Here is a 14,965-nt window from a genome sequence, read left to right as displayed (position 1 = left end):
AATATGTAACATTTATTAATAGCAGAGCACCAAAATAAATGAAGCAAATAATGACAGATTTGAAGATAGAAATAGGCAGTTCTACATTAATAGTAGGAGATAGCAATATGTCACTTTCAATAATGGATAGAACATTTAGAAAGAAGATCAATAAGGAAATAAAAGACTTGAATCTAACAGACATTTATAGAACAGTTCAACCAACAGTAGCAAATACACATTCTTCTCAAGTGCACATGGATCATTCTCCAGGATAGACCATAAGTTAGACCACAAAACAAGTTTGAAAAAATTAAAATACATTGAAATCCTGCAGTATATCTTCTCTGACCACAATGAAACGAGGGGAGAGATCAATAACAGATGGAGAAATGGAAAATTCACAAATATGTGGAAATTGAACAATGTACTAAGCAACCTATGGGTCAAAGAAGAAATCACAAGAGAAATTAATCTATGCCACTCAAAGTCTTCCAAAAAATCGAAGAGGAGGAACACTCCCTAACTCATTCTATGAGATCAGCATCACCTTCATACCAAAGCTAGATAAAGACACTGAAAGAATAGAAAACTACAGACCAATATGCCATATAAATACAAATGCAAAAATCCCCAACAAAATACTTGCAAACTGAATCTACTACACATCAAAAGAATTTTACGTCATGATCAAGTGGGATTCATCTCAACTATGCAAGAGTGGTTCAACACAAGAAAATCAGTAAATGTAACATCACATTAACAGAATGGAAGAAAAAACCATGAAGGTAAAAAGATAGGAGAAAATTTTGGAAACTATGTATCTGATAACGTTTTTTTGTTGTTGTTTTTGTGTGAGGGATTAATTGTGATAAACTGGCTTACTCAGTTGTGGGGGCCGGCTAGAGCTTTCAATATATTGAATCAGGCCCACCCTCATTATCTAGGAAAATAAGCTAATTTACTAAAGCCAACTGATTATGATCATTAGTCACATCTGCAAAATACCTTCACAGCAACACCTCAATTAGTGTTTGAATAACAGGGTACATAGACTAGTCAAGTTGCCTATGTGGGATCTAAGCCCCCTCTCGATTTAGAGGTGGAGCGTACTTTGCCATCCCAGGGTCTGCAGGATGGAAGAATAAAATATGAACTAGAGTGGACTTAAAAAACAGAGCTACTGGCAAGCTTTAGAAAGGTGTTAAAGACAGAGTAACACAAAATGAGACTTTCTCCACTGGTACCTGCAAGACCTGAAAGGGAGAGAAAAAGTAAATACCATTCTTCTATGATTCAGTATCTGATAAAGTTAATATCCAGAATATATAAGAAATCCTATAACTCAATAATAAAAAGAAATCCATTTTTAAAAAGGGCAAAAGACTTAAATAGACATTTCTCCAGAGAGGATATACAAATGGCTAAAAAACACATGAAAATATGCTCAACATCACTAGCTATTAGGGAAATGCAAATCAAAATCACATTGAAATGCCATTTTACACCAATAGAATGGCAACTATTAAAAAAAATAAAACAAAATTACAAGTTTTGGAGAGGATATAGAAATATAGCAACACTCATTCATTGTTGGTGGTAATTCAAAATGGTGCAGCCACTGTGGAAGACAGTGTGGAGGTTCCTCAGAAAGTTAAGTATAGAATAAACATATGACTTGTCAATCATAGTTCTCAGTATATACCTAAAATATTTAAAAGCAGGGACTCAAACAGATATTTGCACACCATTGTTCACAGCCTCATTATTCACAATTGCCAAAAGAGTAGGCAACGCCATCAAAGAATGGCAAATAAAATGTGGTATATATACAAAATGGAATATTTTCAGCCAAAAAGAAATGAAATTCTGATGTGTTTAACAACATGGATGAACCTTGAATACATAATGTCCTGTAAAATAAGACAGACAAAAAGGACTAAGTTTATGACCTCACTGCCATGAAATAATTAGAATAAGCAAACTCACTGAGTCAGAATCTAAAATATAGGTTGTCTGGGACTGAATGGGATCAGGAAATGAGGAGTGATGCTTAAATTATACAGAGTTTCTATTTGGGTTGAACATAAAGTTTTGATAATGAATGATTATGATGATTATGATGGTAACACAACATTGTGAATGTAACTAACAGCAATGAGTTATATATGTGACTCTGCATATAGTATATTATTAGAATAAAAAATTAAAAACACAAAACTGTACAACACAGCAAACTATTGTAAATGGACTAGTTAATAGTACAGTTATTAAAATGTTCTTTTATGAATTATAAAAAATTTATATACAAATGCAAGGTGTTAATAATAGGGTGGTTCAGTACATGGGAACTCTATATTTTATGCATGGATTTCTGTAAGCCCACAACTTCTCTAATAAAAAAATTAAATGTAGATGTCACTTAAATGCAACAACCTTTGAGCTAGAAGTCATTAAAACTACTTAACAAGACATTTCAACTATTCCTGACAAGATTAATGATTGCAAATATTCATGCTATAAAATCCACTTTTTGTTTTGATGCCATTATAATAGTCACTTAGTTACTAAAAAGACAGTTCCATTAGAAAAAAAATGAAATTAAAAAATTCCCCAAGGCTTTACTGCAAGAATCAGTATCCAAGATAATTAGCTTTAAGTCCATTAGATTACCTTCAACAAGGTTTTACCAAGCACCTACTATGTGCCAGTTAAGTTACTCAGCTAAATTACTTCCTTCAAAACCTTAACTGTTATGCTCCTAAAAGACTTGGTGTAATGATTTGATGAGGGAAACTTAAGACCTTATGAGAATATTAAATCAAGAAAACCAAGTCATAACAGAACCTATGAAAATGCTAAATTGTCTCCAAGGACATCATGGTTCTTACACTCTTGAAAAGATTTTAAGCATCTTTATCCCCTAACTACCCACTTGATTACAGTCTGAAAAATAACTATTTGCTATTTTAAGTAATTTCACAAGTATTCACTTAAAATACATTTTCACTGAATGGAACATCATTACTATATGAGATGAAACATCAATTGGTAATGCACTTGATGCAAAAATAAATAAATTTTCAGGATTCCTGAGGTAAATGTGACTGACTATAAATAACTGTACTGAACAATATGGTAGCCACTGGCCACGTGTGGTTATCTAGCAATTGTATGCTCATCTTGCCTTAAGAGACATTCATCATTACATGTTAACTGCACCAATTTTGACTTTCCAATTTCTGCATCCTCAAACCAAAATTCTTCCATTTGTGAAAATATAAACATAAATCAGAATTTCCTGGAATATGTCCTAATTCACTGTAGGGAAGAAGAAATCATTAAGCTCTAGCAGCCATGACCTGACAAAGTAATAGAAATTGGAGAAACAATGAGGTACCTGATCTGATTTAACCCTTAGATTCAGGCAGTCAATCATTAGTAGCTCTATTTTTAATACCCAATTTTAGACATATTATGTGGTATAACAACAGGTCATATTAGTAGCTAAGGTTTAAACCAAGTCTGCCTTTAACCACATTTCAAAGGGGTCAGTAGCAATGACTCAAACATTATCCCAGCTGTACATCACATAGACCAAGAGAATGACTCAATGAACTATTAAGTTGATTTCTAATAGTTTCTACTAAATTTGGCTTTCTTGCTTTGACAGATTGCATTAAATAACATAGGAAGCTGAATTATCTTTTATGAATAAATTTCAATTATAATTTCCAAATCAAACTACAGAGAAAGCTAAATCTACCCCAAAAGTTAGTCTCAGAGCAGCTGCCCAAAGTGCAAAAACTAGATATCAGAGATTGCACATGGCCATTTCCCTGTGCTTTAATAAGTCTCACAAAAGACCTGAAGAGATATTTTTATCATTTGAAATTAGTTGCCAACATTAAAAGTCACAAGATTTTATATTAAAACCATGTTTTCTCATTATAGAGAAAAATTCAGAAGAATTGTCAGCAACGAATATGTGCTATTCAGCTCATCTTAGTTCCCACTACTGCCCATTGGGTCATACTTCATTTTCCTTACCTCACTGTCCTCTGTGTACATTTGAGTTTGCAACCCCTGAGCTACGTAAAATTGTGGTAAGTACATTCTAGCTGTTTATGCCCTTCACAAGGCATGGAGACTTTCAAAGGTCCGTGCATATAAATAATCACAAATAAGCAAAGATCCATTTTTAGGATGGGTTTTAATAGAAGCAGACCCTGAAATAAGGCTCTGAGTATAAGTGATTTATTTGGTAGGTGATCCCAGGAAGCAAGATTAGTAAATAAGGAAATAAGACAGGGAAAGGAAAGGTGCCAATAAAGTTTATTAAAGAGCAAGTTAACACTGTGGGTAGCTTAGGACTCAATCCTGGTGAAGTTCTCTGCAATTGTCTCATTTCAGAATAGTCCCATCTGAGGGAAAAGTGAGTGGGGTATTTATACACCAATTCTCATCCAGCAAAAGTTATGTGCTGCTCCTTGGGGCATTGGGCCCCAAGAAATTCTAGATTTCCCCTTGCATGCCTAATCACACACTCGTGACCAGAGAAAGACTCAGGCAGAGAGTTGGAGGTGCTTGAAACAGAAAACCATCAGCATGTATGAAAATAGTAAGAGCTGTGGGAATATGTGTAGGGCACCGACAGTGTCTGTTACAGACACCCCTGGCATCATTAAGATCCACTCATGTTGTACATTCATTTCACACTATTCTGTCTTTATTTCTTCAAGGTGGGGCAAGTCACAAATTCTAAAGAAAAACTAAGCTAAACTGAAATATTAATTATTTTTCTTATATTCCCCTTACCTGGTTAGACTTCTGCTTGTCTAATTTTCTTTCTCAATGGGGTATTGCTGAACTTTACCTGTATTGTACCCTAATTATCAAGCCCTAGTCAGGCTATAATTGATGCAATTCCCCAGTCATGGTTTTCACTAGTCATGGAAACACAAAGAGATGCCATAGTGAATCCCCTAAATTCCATTCATACTTCTCTCTGCCCCATTATGTAGCAACAATCTTATCTCCTCATGATATTCAGAGTCAATTGACACTGCCAGTGTATTATTTTCTTTGTTTCACAGGAGGCCCCAATTCACCAAGAAGCAGTTATAGCTTGAGGTTTAGTGGAATCCTTATTGTGTCCCTTAGTTGAAGCATTCCTAACCAGGTACCAGGACTTATATTTCAGCAGAAACTAAAGTTACAGAGACAGAAACATGTATTTGCACATATTGAGGGCTCAGTGTCAGTTTCCACTGCTGGACAGGTCAGTAGTTTGAATAACTTTGGTGAAGACAGTGCAGTGGTATTGGATTCATAGTTTCCATTGCAGGCCCTATGATTATTCCACTAATGAGTCCATTTCATAAGCACTGAAATGACTGAAAACAGATTCTGGCTGACCTCCACTGGATAAGTTATTCTACACTGGTGATCACTGAGGTAAAATACAAAGATCCACATACTTTGTGCCCAATCCCATAGGTCCATCTGAATGTCTGTTCCCTAAACTTCTTTGTACTCAATCTTCAAACTTTGGTGAGTGTGAAAATTCCAGTTCATTATGCTCAGCTCTGGTCCATAGTAACTTGGTATCCCAAACTCAAGTATTTAGCTCGTTTTATTTTAAAACAGTGAATAATTCTCTACTCTGGGCATTATAACTTTGTCCAAGAACTCTATGGGTCTGCACTCCAGCTCTCCAGTTCAACATGATGATACTCTACACAACATGTTTATCTACTAGATACACTTGCCATTGGATCTGCTGTGTCACATAATCCAAACAGCAAAGCTGCTTATACCACAGTTTCAACCTACTTTAGAGTCCTCTTTTTCTCTAGGTCCCACTCAAAACTGGCATCTTTCCAAGGCATGAGATAATGAGATTTAGGTAGTATTCCCTAGAGGAATCCAGCATGCCTCTCTCTTAATGGTGGGAGGTGTAAGATGTTTCTCTTTAATTTGAAAGAGATGTCTCTGTATGGTAAGACCAATAGGGGCCTAAAACTTTAATCAATGTTGCAGGCTTTTAAATCTTTTTAGTGTTTAGCTTCTGCCAACTAGCACAAGTGTCACTTACCAGGTTATCCAGAGTACTTGCCGCTTCAGGTTCTCCAAGTCAAGAAAGAGTAATATCAATATAGACAACCAGTGTAATTATATGTGGAACATCAATATAATAAAGGTCTCTTTGTACTGCACTGGAACAGAGAGCAAGAGAACTAACATAGTCAAAAGGCATAACCATGAATGTGTGCTGCCATCCTTCTGAGGCAACTGTGATCCTCAGAATCCTTTTGATCCTTCTTCCTAATGGACATTGAAAAATAATGTACTCTCCTTCTCACTAACCACATACCAAATGCCAAGAGTCCTTGCTGATCTGTCTTGGAAGAATATATAACATCAAGACCAGCCCTGCAATTAGGATAACCACTTAGTTAAGTTTAAAGTGGTCCATCATGATCCATCATGATAAGTTGATTTGTGCAGTGACTATAACAGTGAATTAAATGGAAATAAGGTAATATGTGTCATTGCCTTCTTTAATTCTTTGAAGATGGCAATAATCTCTGCCATTTCAGACAGGGTGCAGTATTGCTTCTTATTTTCTAAAGTTAAGGAAAGGGTAGGGGGAGTTTGGGATTTCTCATTTGGCCTCTCCAAATACGGCTTTCACTCCACAGTTCAGGAAACCAGTGAGAGGGTTCTTTCATTTGATAAGTAGATTGTGTATTCTAGTACTGGGTTAATAACCATAGATTAGTCTTTGGAACCACAAGATCTACTGTCAGATGAACTTGAACCTGGACTCCATCCATCACCTGCCCTCCCTCTATGTCCTCATTTTAAAAAAGGCCATGGTAGTATTTTTGTCAAGAAGTTTCAGTGTCAGCCTAACCCAATATCCAACAGCACTTAAAAGATCTGGGTACTCCTCTTTTCTCAGGTTATAGTTATTCTTGTTAATGGCCACATTCCTTTGAGGAAAGATTGAGGAAATTGCTACTTTATATTTTATTCTGGCATTGCAGGATACTTTCTCAGACTCAAAAGGCTCTGTTTCTGAAAACAGGGTCAGGTCTGGAACCTGGGTAATTAACTGTATTTTTCCACTCTAGTGGCTAACATCATTCCTGTGCTCACCTACACTTGTTCTGTTATTTAAGTCTAATAATACCCTCATTGACTGTTCATCTATCTATTCATGGGAACAGTATGGTATATTATCCATTTCCAAAGATTCCTATAAGAAAAGGTCCCCAAGTTGCAATTTGTGGCAGTTTAAGATTATTTATGAATAAAGAAAATGAGACATTATGTTTGTAAACTGGTCTGTTCCTATAAGTGTGATACCTTTTGATTATATTAGATTCAGCTGAGATGTCTTTGACTAAATTATGTTAAGATTAGGGCTTTGAGTCTACCACATCAGTAGGGTATAACTCAGTTTAAGTCCCCGCCCCCTTGGTGGGCTATATAAACTGACACTTACTCAAAAAGACACACAGAAGTAGACACACAGAATAGAACAGAACAGCTAATCCTGGAAAGAAATGAGCCATATGCCAGCCTACAGCTGAAATTGGAAGAAGCTGGGACCACAGAGCCTTAAGAGGAAGAAGGAAGGCTGAACCCTCGCAGAGATCAGCAACCATCTTTGGTGAGAAAGTACCTCTTTTGGTACCTTGATTTGGACTCTTTAGCCTTATAACTTAGTTTTTACAAAAATAATAAAAGCCAACAGATTTCTGATACTTTGCATCAGCGCCCCTTTGGCTGACTAATACACCATTGTAACTTTGCAGCCCATCATCATATTTATGTCTACTTTGTCTCTTACAATCAAATGTCAACATCTGGTCTCTGACATTCTAGAATCTAATCATCATCACTAACACTGCAGAGCTTAGTTCCATAGCAGTACTTCTCATCACCAACACCAGCCTGCAGAAAACAGGCCCACTGAGCCTCTCGATACTGCTGGTGCCACACTCATTAGTGCATTCCTTATCACTTCAATGAATGGAGCAATCTCTAACCCTCACAGGGTAGAACAAGTTCATGAGTCTCTGGTCTTGCATTTTAAATCCATTCTAACATGCCTGGTCCTTTTGTCCCAATCTCAATGCTATATTAGGGCAGATTGCACATCTCTACCTTATTTGCTTATAAGCCATCCTTAAGCCTCAAGGAACTGTTCCAGAAGAGAATTAGAACTGGCTCTGATTTAGTTTGCTAAATAACTGCCAAAGAATGCCAGAAATGGGTTGGCTTTTACAATGGGAATTTAATAAGGTAAAATCTGAGGCCATGAAAGTGTTCAAAACAAGATATCATCAGGAGACCCCCTTCCCTGAGCTGCAGCTATGAGCAATCAGGCACATGTCAGGGCATAATGGCAGTACCAGGTTACATCTCCCTCTCCTCTGGATCTTGTTGCTTTCAGCTTCTGATTAAAGAGGCTTCCTCTCAGCTCTGGCTCCCTCTCTGTCTCTGTGACCTTGGTTCTGTGTCTGTGACTTTTTATTCCTCTGTTTATAAAGGACTCCAGTAAGAAGAATAAGCCTCCCCCACTCCCCCCCCCCCCCCCCCCGCCGGCTCATGCCCTACTAGAATGATCTAATCAAAAAGAAGTTTCCCTTAGCTGAATCTAATCAAAAGGTCCCATTTATAATAGGTTTACACACATGGAAACGGATTGGCTTTAAGAAGAGGATTTTCTGGGGTGCACAAAAGACTTAAACTACCACAGGCTCCATATGTTATTGCCAAAAATATTAAGTCCGGGTTAGGGCATAGTTTCCCCATATCGATAAATGCTTCCTCATTCTGCATTATATGTGGCCTTCCTGTCTAGTGCCCTCAAGATACATTCCCCAGGTATGTTATCCTAGTTCCTGCAGATGAGTATTATCTAGATCCAGCAGTTTTCTGATGAATTCCTTTCCTCTCATAGCAATAGTTTCCCACTCTGGTCATGTTGAGACTTAACCTTATCATTATTAATCTAGATGCAATGAGAAGAAGCAGGGGAATATCTTGTAAAGGGCAATCATGATCTTGCAAGACATCTATGCTGTATCTTCTATAATTGTTCTCTAGGCATGAGAGGCTATTCTCCTTTAGCAAGTAGAAGAGAGCCATTTCTTATGGCCTAGAGAAATAAAGGGAATCTAAGGCATTAAATTCTCAAGTCCAGCTACCCAAATGTGCAAATCCCAAATCTCACAGTTATATTCTTTCTCTATCATTGCCCTAATTTAACTGCAGAAGAATTTCCAGACATATATATGTATTTTGCTTCTTTTGTAACTTTCCTATTCTTATACTCAAATCTTGGGTTTTGTTCTCAGCACAGTCTATTTTCTAGCTGCTGGAAGAACTTCATGAGGCAGCTGTCATGGAGAACTTCTGGTTTTCACACTATACTAAAAGACAAGATTTGGTTGAACTGAGCCTATATTCTCCCTTCAGGATTTCTATGGCCATTACCAATAGCTACTAACACAGTTCTTACAATAATCATTGCCCCTATATAATTCAAGTATAGAATTATTGTATCCCCTTTCCATCTATACCCCATTCCAATCCACCACTGGTAACAATGTTAGTAATTAGGACACTACAGGTTATCAAGACTTCTCACCAGCCCCTTCATCCTCAGCAATGAAGTCTTTGTTCTTACCGGCAGATTAGTGATCCAATCCAGGGTCTGCTTCCTAGGACTCCACTTCTGATACAAATGGCTTATTGTTGGCTTCTTCTAGAAGCTGACCATAGATAAGTATTTGTGTATAAGTAATTTATGTGGGATGTAATCTTAAGAATAACTATTTGGGAAACCCAAACTAAACAGCTAGTTCTGTATGATGAGTATAAGTTATCTATAGATGGATATAGATTATTGCCTCTACTAACCCAGTTTTGACTTCAGGACTTTAGTAGTGCTGAATTACTCATTGGCAGACTCCATATCTGCTTAGAACACAAGCAGCAAGGTAAGGGCAGACAAAAATAAAGTCCAAAGTGTCAGTCACAGAGGGGTGTATGGGAATGTTGTCTTTTACATGATTTTTATGTAAACCTAAACTTCTCCAATTAAAAAGTTACAATAATTTTTAAATATGCTATACTAAGTGAAAAATACCAGACTCAAAGTGTACTATATGATGCCATTTAATATTAAATGCAAATATAAATAAATCTATAGAGACAGAATTAGATTAGTGATTACGTAGCGCTGAGGAAGGATAAAGAGATGAGAGGTGACTGCTAAGGGGTATGGGTTTTTCTTTTTGAAGTAATGAAAATGTCCTAAAATTTATTGTGGTAGTGAATACACAACTCAGTGATGATCTAGAAGCCATTGGTTGTACACCTTTGATGGACTGTATGGTATGTGAATGTATCTCTATAAAACGGCTTAAAAAATAAAGTTCAACCTCAATAAAAATATCCAAAAGAAAAAAAAAACTAAAGAAAAAAACATTCAACTATCAGCAACCACATGAATTTCCTATTTTCATGATTTTCTGCTGATTCCATTTTTAAATAACTTAGGGTGGGGGTGAGGAGTTAGGCACTAATCTTTTCAGTGCTCTGGATATCTAAAACATTTTAATTTCTGGGACAGATTCTGATAATCCACTCTGCTTATTAATTGAAGACTACAGGTCAGATCCTAACCTACCAGGCTCCTGGGCAGTTTCTGCCATCTTAACTCTTTCAGCAGCAACTTTGAGTCCATTCTTTAACCTAGCTTCAAGCAAGGTCTTCTCTGAACATTATGACTGGTTTCCTACCAGGCTGTTCCTGATTGGCCTCACTCAGCCCAATCTACTCAGGCTCTGGATGCATATGGTTTCTTTCCTTCCAGAAACCCCCCTTCATTCCCTGACCCTCTGCATTTCCTAAAACAGTAAACTCCTTTCTCCCTTCTTCCTTTTGGTCAGGGAGATTCATTACTCAAAAAAAAAGGTATAAGGATAATTAACATTCCCCAGAGAAAGCTTCAGTGAAGAAATAACACCTAGGTTTCTATCCCAATCCCCATTGACACAGAAATCACTTCTTCAAGGAAACCACCCTCGAGACTAATAATAATAATGTCATTATTATAAAGTTAATTAATTATGTGACTTATTGCTAAATGCCTATGTTTCATCACAGAGAAGTTTTTTTAAAAAATGTCCTGTCTACCATGTACTACACTAAGTGCCACACAGAAATTGTCATTTAATCCTGACTATAACCACTGCTATAGATAGTATTTTTATCCCCATTTTAGTGATGAAGAAACTGAGGCTCATGAGATTGGAATTTGGATCTGTCTAATGAGAACACTTGTTCTTAATCACTATGTTGATATTATAGGAAATAGCAAATAAATATTTGCTGAAAGGAGTGATTTATGGAAGGAACAAGATAGACAAAATGAGAAGGGAAAACTCTGGAGAAGTTCTCTAGAGTGATTTGGCTCCATTACATTCTCCACTTTGGAAAACTCTGATTCAGCTTCTAAAAAATGATGATATTATTCCCTCTTGTCACCCTGACTCCCAGTACTACCTGTGAACCCAGGCCTGGACACAAATATGTATATTGAAAAACATGTTCACATTTCACACTCATAACAAATTCTAGTTGAGTAACTAAAAATCAGATTGACTCTGTGAAACATAGCTGAAGCCATTACTTGCCATTCCACCAGTTCCTGTGTTCTCTCCCAGTTTGGAGAAAATGCAACTTCAGGCCTTACCTCAAAGCCCAAAGTCAGCATCCCTGCCTCTCAGGCTAAACATGGCCATTGCCAACAAAAACAAACATCTTTACCAACAACCAAGTTCTGCCTGGATAATTCACATTTGGGAAAAAAAAAAAAAGCAAAACTACAAAGCATGCTCTGTCCCCAAAGGAATTCTTTACCACTTTACTGTTTCTTCATGCAGAGGAGAGAAACTGATGATATTTGAAAATAGCTAGGTGTGCTCTGACTCAAGTATTTCAAAGAAATATCTGCATGGCATAATTCAGGAAGAAGAAAATCCTTAAAAGAAGAACAAAAATCAAAGTTAAAATCCTGCTTCAACTGTACTTTGATAAGTCTTTCAAAAGAACTGCTAGAGAACAAACATGCTGCTGCTCTCTGGTCATGTGGATCTGAAATTACTAACAGATACATGATTCTAGACTTGATCTCATTTCTTGCCTGGCTTTGCTTGTAACTATGTATATACATGCTGAGGATTTAAGCTGCTTCCCCAGTTTATAGCAAGCCTTTTACAGAGATAGGTCTTCCAGCTTCCCACTGCTGATATTAAGGAGGACCATGAGTTTTAAATAAAAGCTTTAAAAGAATAAATTTCCTTGGACTATTATCCTTAATGGGTTTCTAATACTACTTTCTTCTGGGATTAATAGCACTATAGAAAGTAACTAATCTGGTGAGAGTATCTAGGGTGTTGGAAAAAAGAGGGCAAGGAGCCTACATTTGGGCTGGATTTGATATTGTCCTTTTTCTGTGTTGTGGGGAAGGGAAAACTGACCCTCGTTGTGTTCATGCACATACAGGTATGATTCCAAAGGCATAAATGTAATCTCACTCACCTTTAGAAAATTTAATTAGCATTTTTAGGTTTAGGTCCCCTGTTGTATGAGGCTGTGACCTGTACAGTGTAATCCTACAAAGCTCATGCAACACAAATCCCATGAAAACACTCCAAAACCACAAATGATTGGAATTCTCAAGGACAAGTGTGTTCTAGGTCATTGGATTTTCTGGTCAACTCAGCAATGAATAGAAAAATCCTTCCTATTTCAACCCTCAGATCAAAAATGCTTATAAAATCATGAGTCCATTTCCCTGATTTATTAAATCCAGCAAAGAGAATATAATTTAATCTCTTTTATGATTCGGACACTTATGGTCTCTAAAGTCATAATTTTGGAGGTCAATTACTTTTGGCTAATAACTTTGAAGTCAGAAGGTAAAGAAATAAGGTGGGAACTGTACTGACATCAGGTCACAGGCGACAAGGTTTAATATAAATTCACCACTATTGTCTCATTATTTACTTCTTTCTTATAAAATTACAGTGTTGAAAAAAATTCTGGGTGATCCTGACTTTGAAAATATTAATGTTTACACTAGCTCTGTGTAGGTTTTGCTAAAAATCTCCATTTCGATCTGAGGAAGAGCCCATTTGTAACTTGCCGAAGGGTTTGCATATTATCACAAAACACTTTTTCAAAAATGAAACAAGTGACACAGCATAAATTAAATAAAAAGCAACCTAAACTTATGTCTTCTGCCCTCATTTGTTGTTGTTATAACTGTTACTGTTGCTTTGGTAAAATAAGGTTACTGTTATACAGAGGGAGTCCATTTAAATCCAAGAGCTACCCAAAGTTATCTCTGCCTCAATTCAAGAGGAAGAAACTTTTCAGTAATCTCAGAAGAAAATATTTTTTACTCAGATCCTTCTGAACTGTACAGCTCAGGAGTATGAAAGATAAATGAGGCCAAAATCACGCGCACGGAGACCAAGAATGAGCAGCAATGCTAACCACAGCAATGACAACTTCCAGGGCCAGCAGGCACGGAAAGGCCTTACACCAGCAGATTCTTCTGGCCTGTTCTCCAAAGGTTGTGTTTTTCCTGGCAAGAGACAGCAGGGGAAATACACTTCCTAACTTGTCAATGGCCCTTATCCTTCCTTAGTGAGAAGTGTCCTGATGAGCGCACACAGGACCCCTCTCCTCTCTGGCAGTTCCTTGTTTGCCAGCAAGACTGTTTATAGCTTCTCATATTTGCTAACAAATATCCTCACAGTCAGCAATTCCAACCTGAGCTATTCCTCACTACTGGAATCCACAGTTCAGAGCCAGCAAGAAGTCTGGGAGAGAAAGAAGGGGCATAGAAAGCTACATGGGAAGGAGAGGACAGGGAAAAAGGCTCTAGGTAGAGAAGTCTGCGGTGGACAATCAAACAATCGAGTCATGTCAACAACATTAGCCTATGCTCAGTTATCTGCCTTTCCTACCTATTTTTAGTAGAACTTTGCCAAATTCAAGGCCAAAACTAATTGTTGTTTCCACTTGGTTCTGTCCATATGCTATCCATGAAGTCTTTAAGTAATACCTGTCTTACTTGTCTGATACAAACTTTATTTGCAAGTAATATTCCTCCACTTAAGAGTAAGATGACCAATAAGTAAATTTAATGTTTGGCTTAAGTGTCTCTATTCTGTTCTAATACATACCCACTAGGACTCAAATTTTCAACAAGTCAATAAAATGATTCTCTGCCTAAGAGTTGAAAGCCTTTTTGATTTCCAGATCTCATCCAAGTAGTCAGCTTTAGTACTTTATTGACAGAAGCTTGAGAAGACAGAGAAGTAAGGAGATGCAGCCAGGGGAGGAATGCAGTGTTTCAGACATGCTGTGTATACTAATAGTGATACTTAAACCACTAAGATTTCCATTCCATTGATACTAATTTATTTCAGATTGTTCCATGGTGCTGCTAATCAAAGCCAGCAAATACACACCAAGACAAGCCAAAAGGGGAAATTGACCTCCTTTTACCCACATCAATATGTGAAAATGGTGGTAAATAGTCAGGATGAATAAACACATAGTTGCTGATGCTATACTTCCCTGACTAGAAAAATCAGTTAAAATGTCAGAGAAGAATTTGTAGAGTATCTGTTAAATACTGTCTTAAATCACATTCAGATATTCAGTAGTGTGATCCATGAGTTCTGTATGCTACTGGTTTTGACCTCCTTTAAATATCTGCCTAATCAGCAAGGGTTAAATGAAGGGTCTTCTGGGGTAGAAAATTTCCGAGGAATAAAGAGCAGTTATTGTCAATGACAGGCATGAAATAAAAAGAGGAAGTCAGCACAGTTTGAAATAGAAGGAAGTTAATATTTTGTCCAACGATTATAAACTGTAATTAAGG

Source organism: Dasypus novemcinctus, chromosome 1, assembly GCF_030445035.2.
Source record: "Dasypus novemcinctus isolate mDasNov1 chromosome 1, mDasNov1.1.hap2, whole genome shotgun sequence".
Taxonomy (NCBI): domain Eukaryota; kingdom Metazoa; phylum Chordata; class Mammalia; order Cingulata; family Dasypodidae; genus Dasypus; species Dasypus novemcinctus.
Note: the sequence above shows the minus strand (reverse complement) of the source record.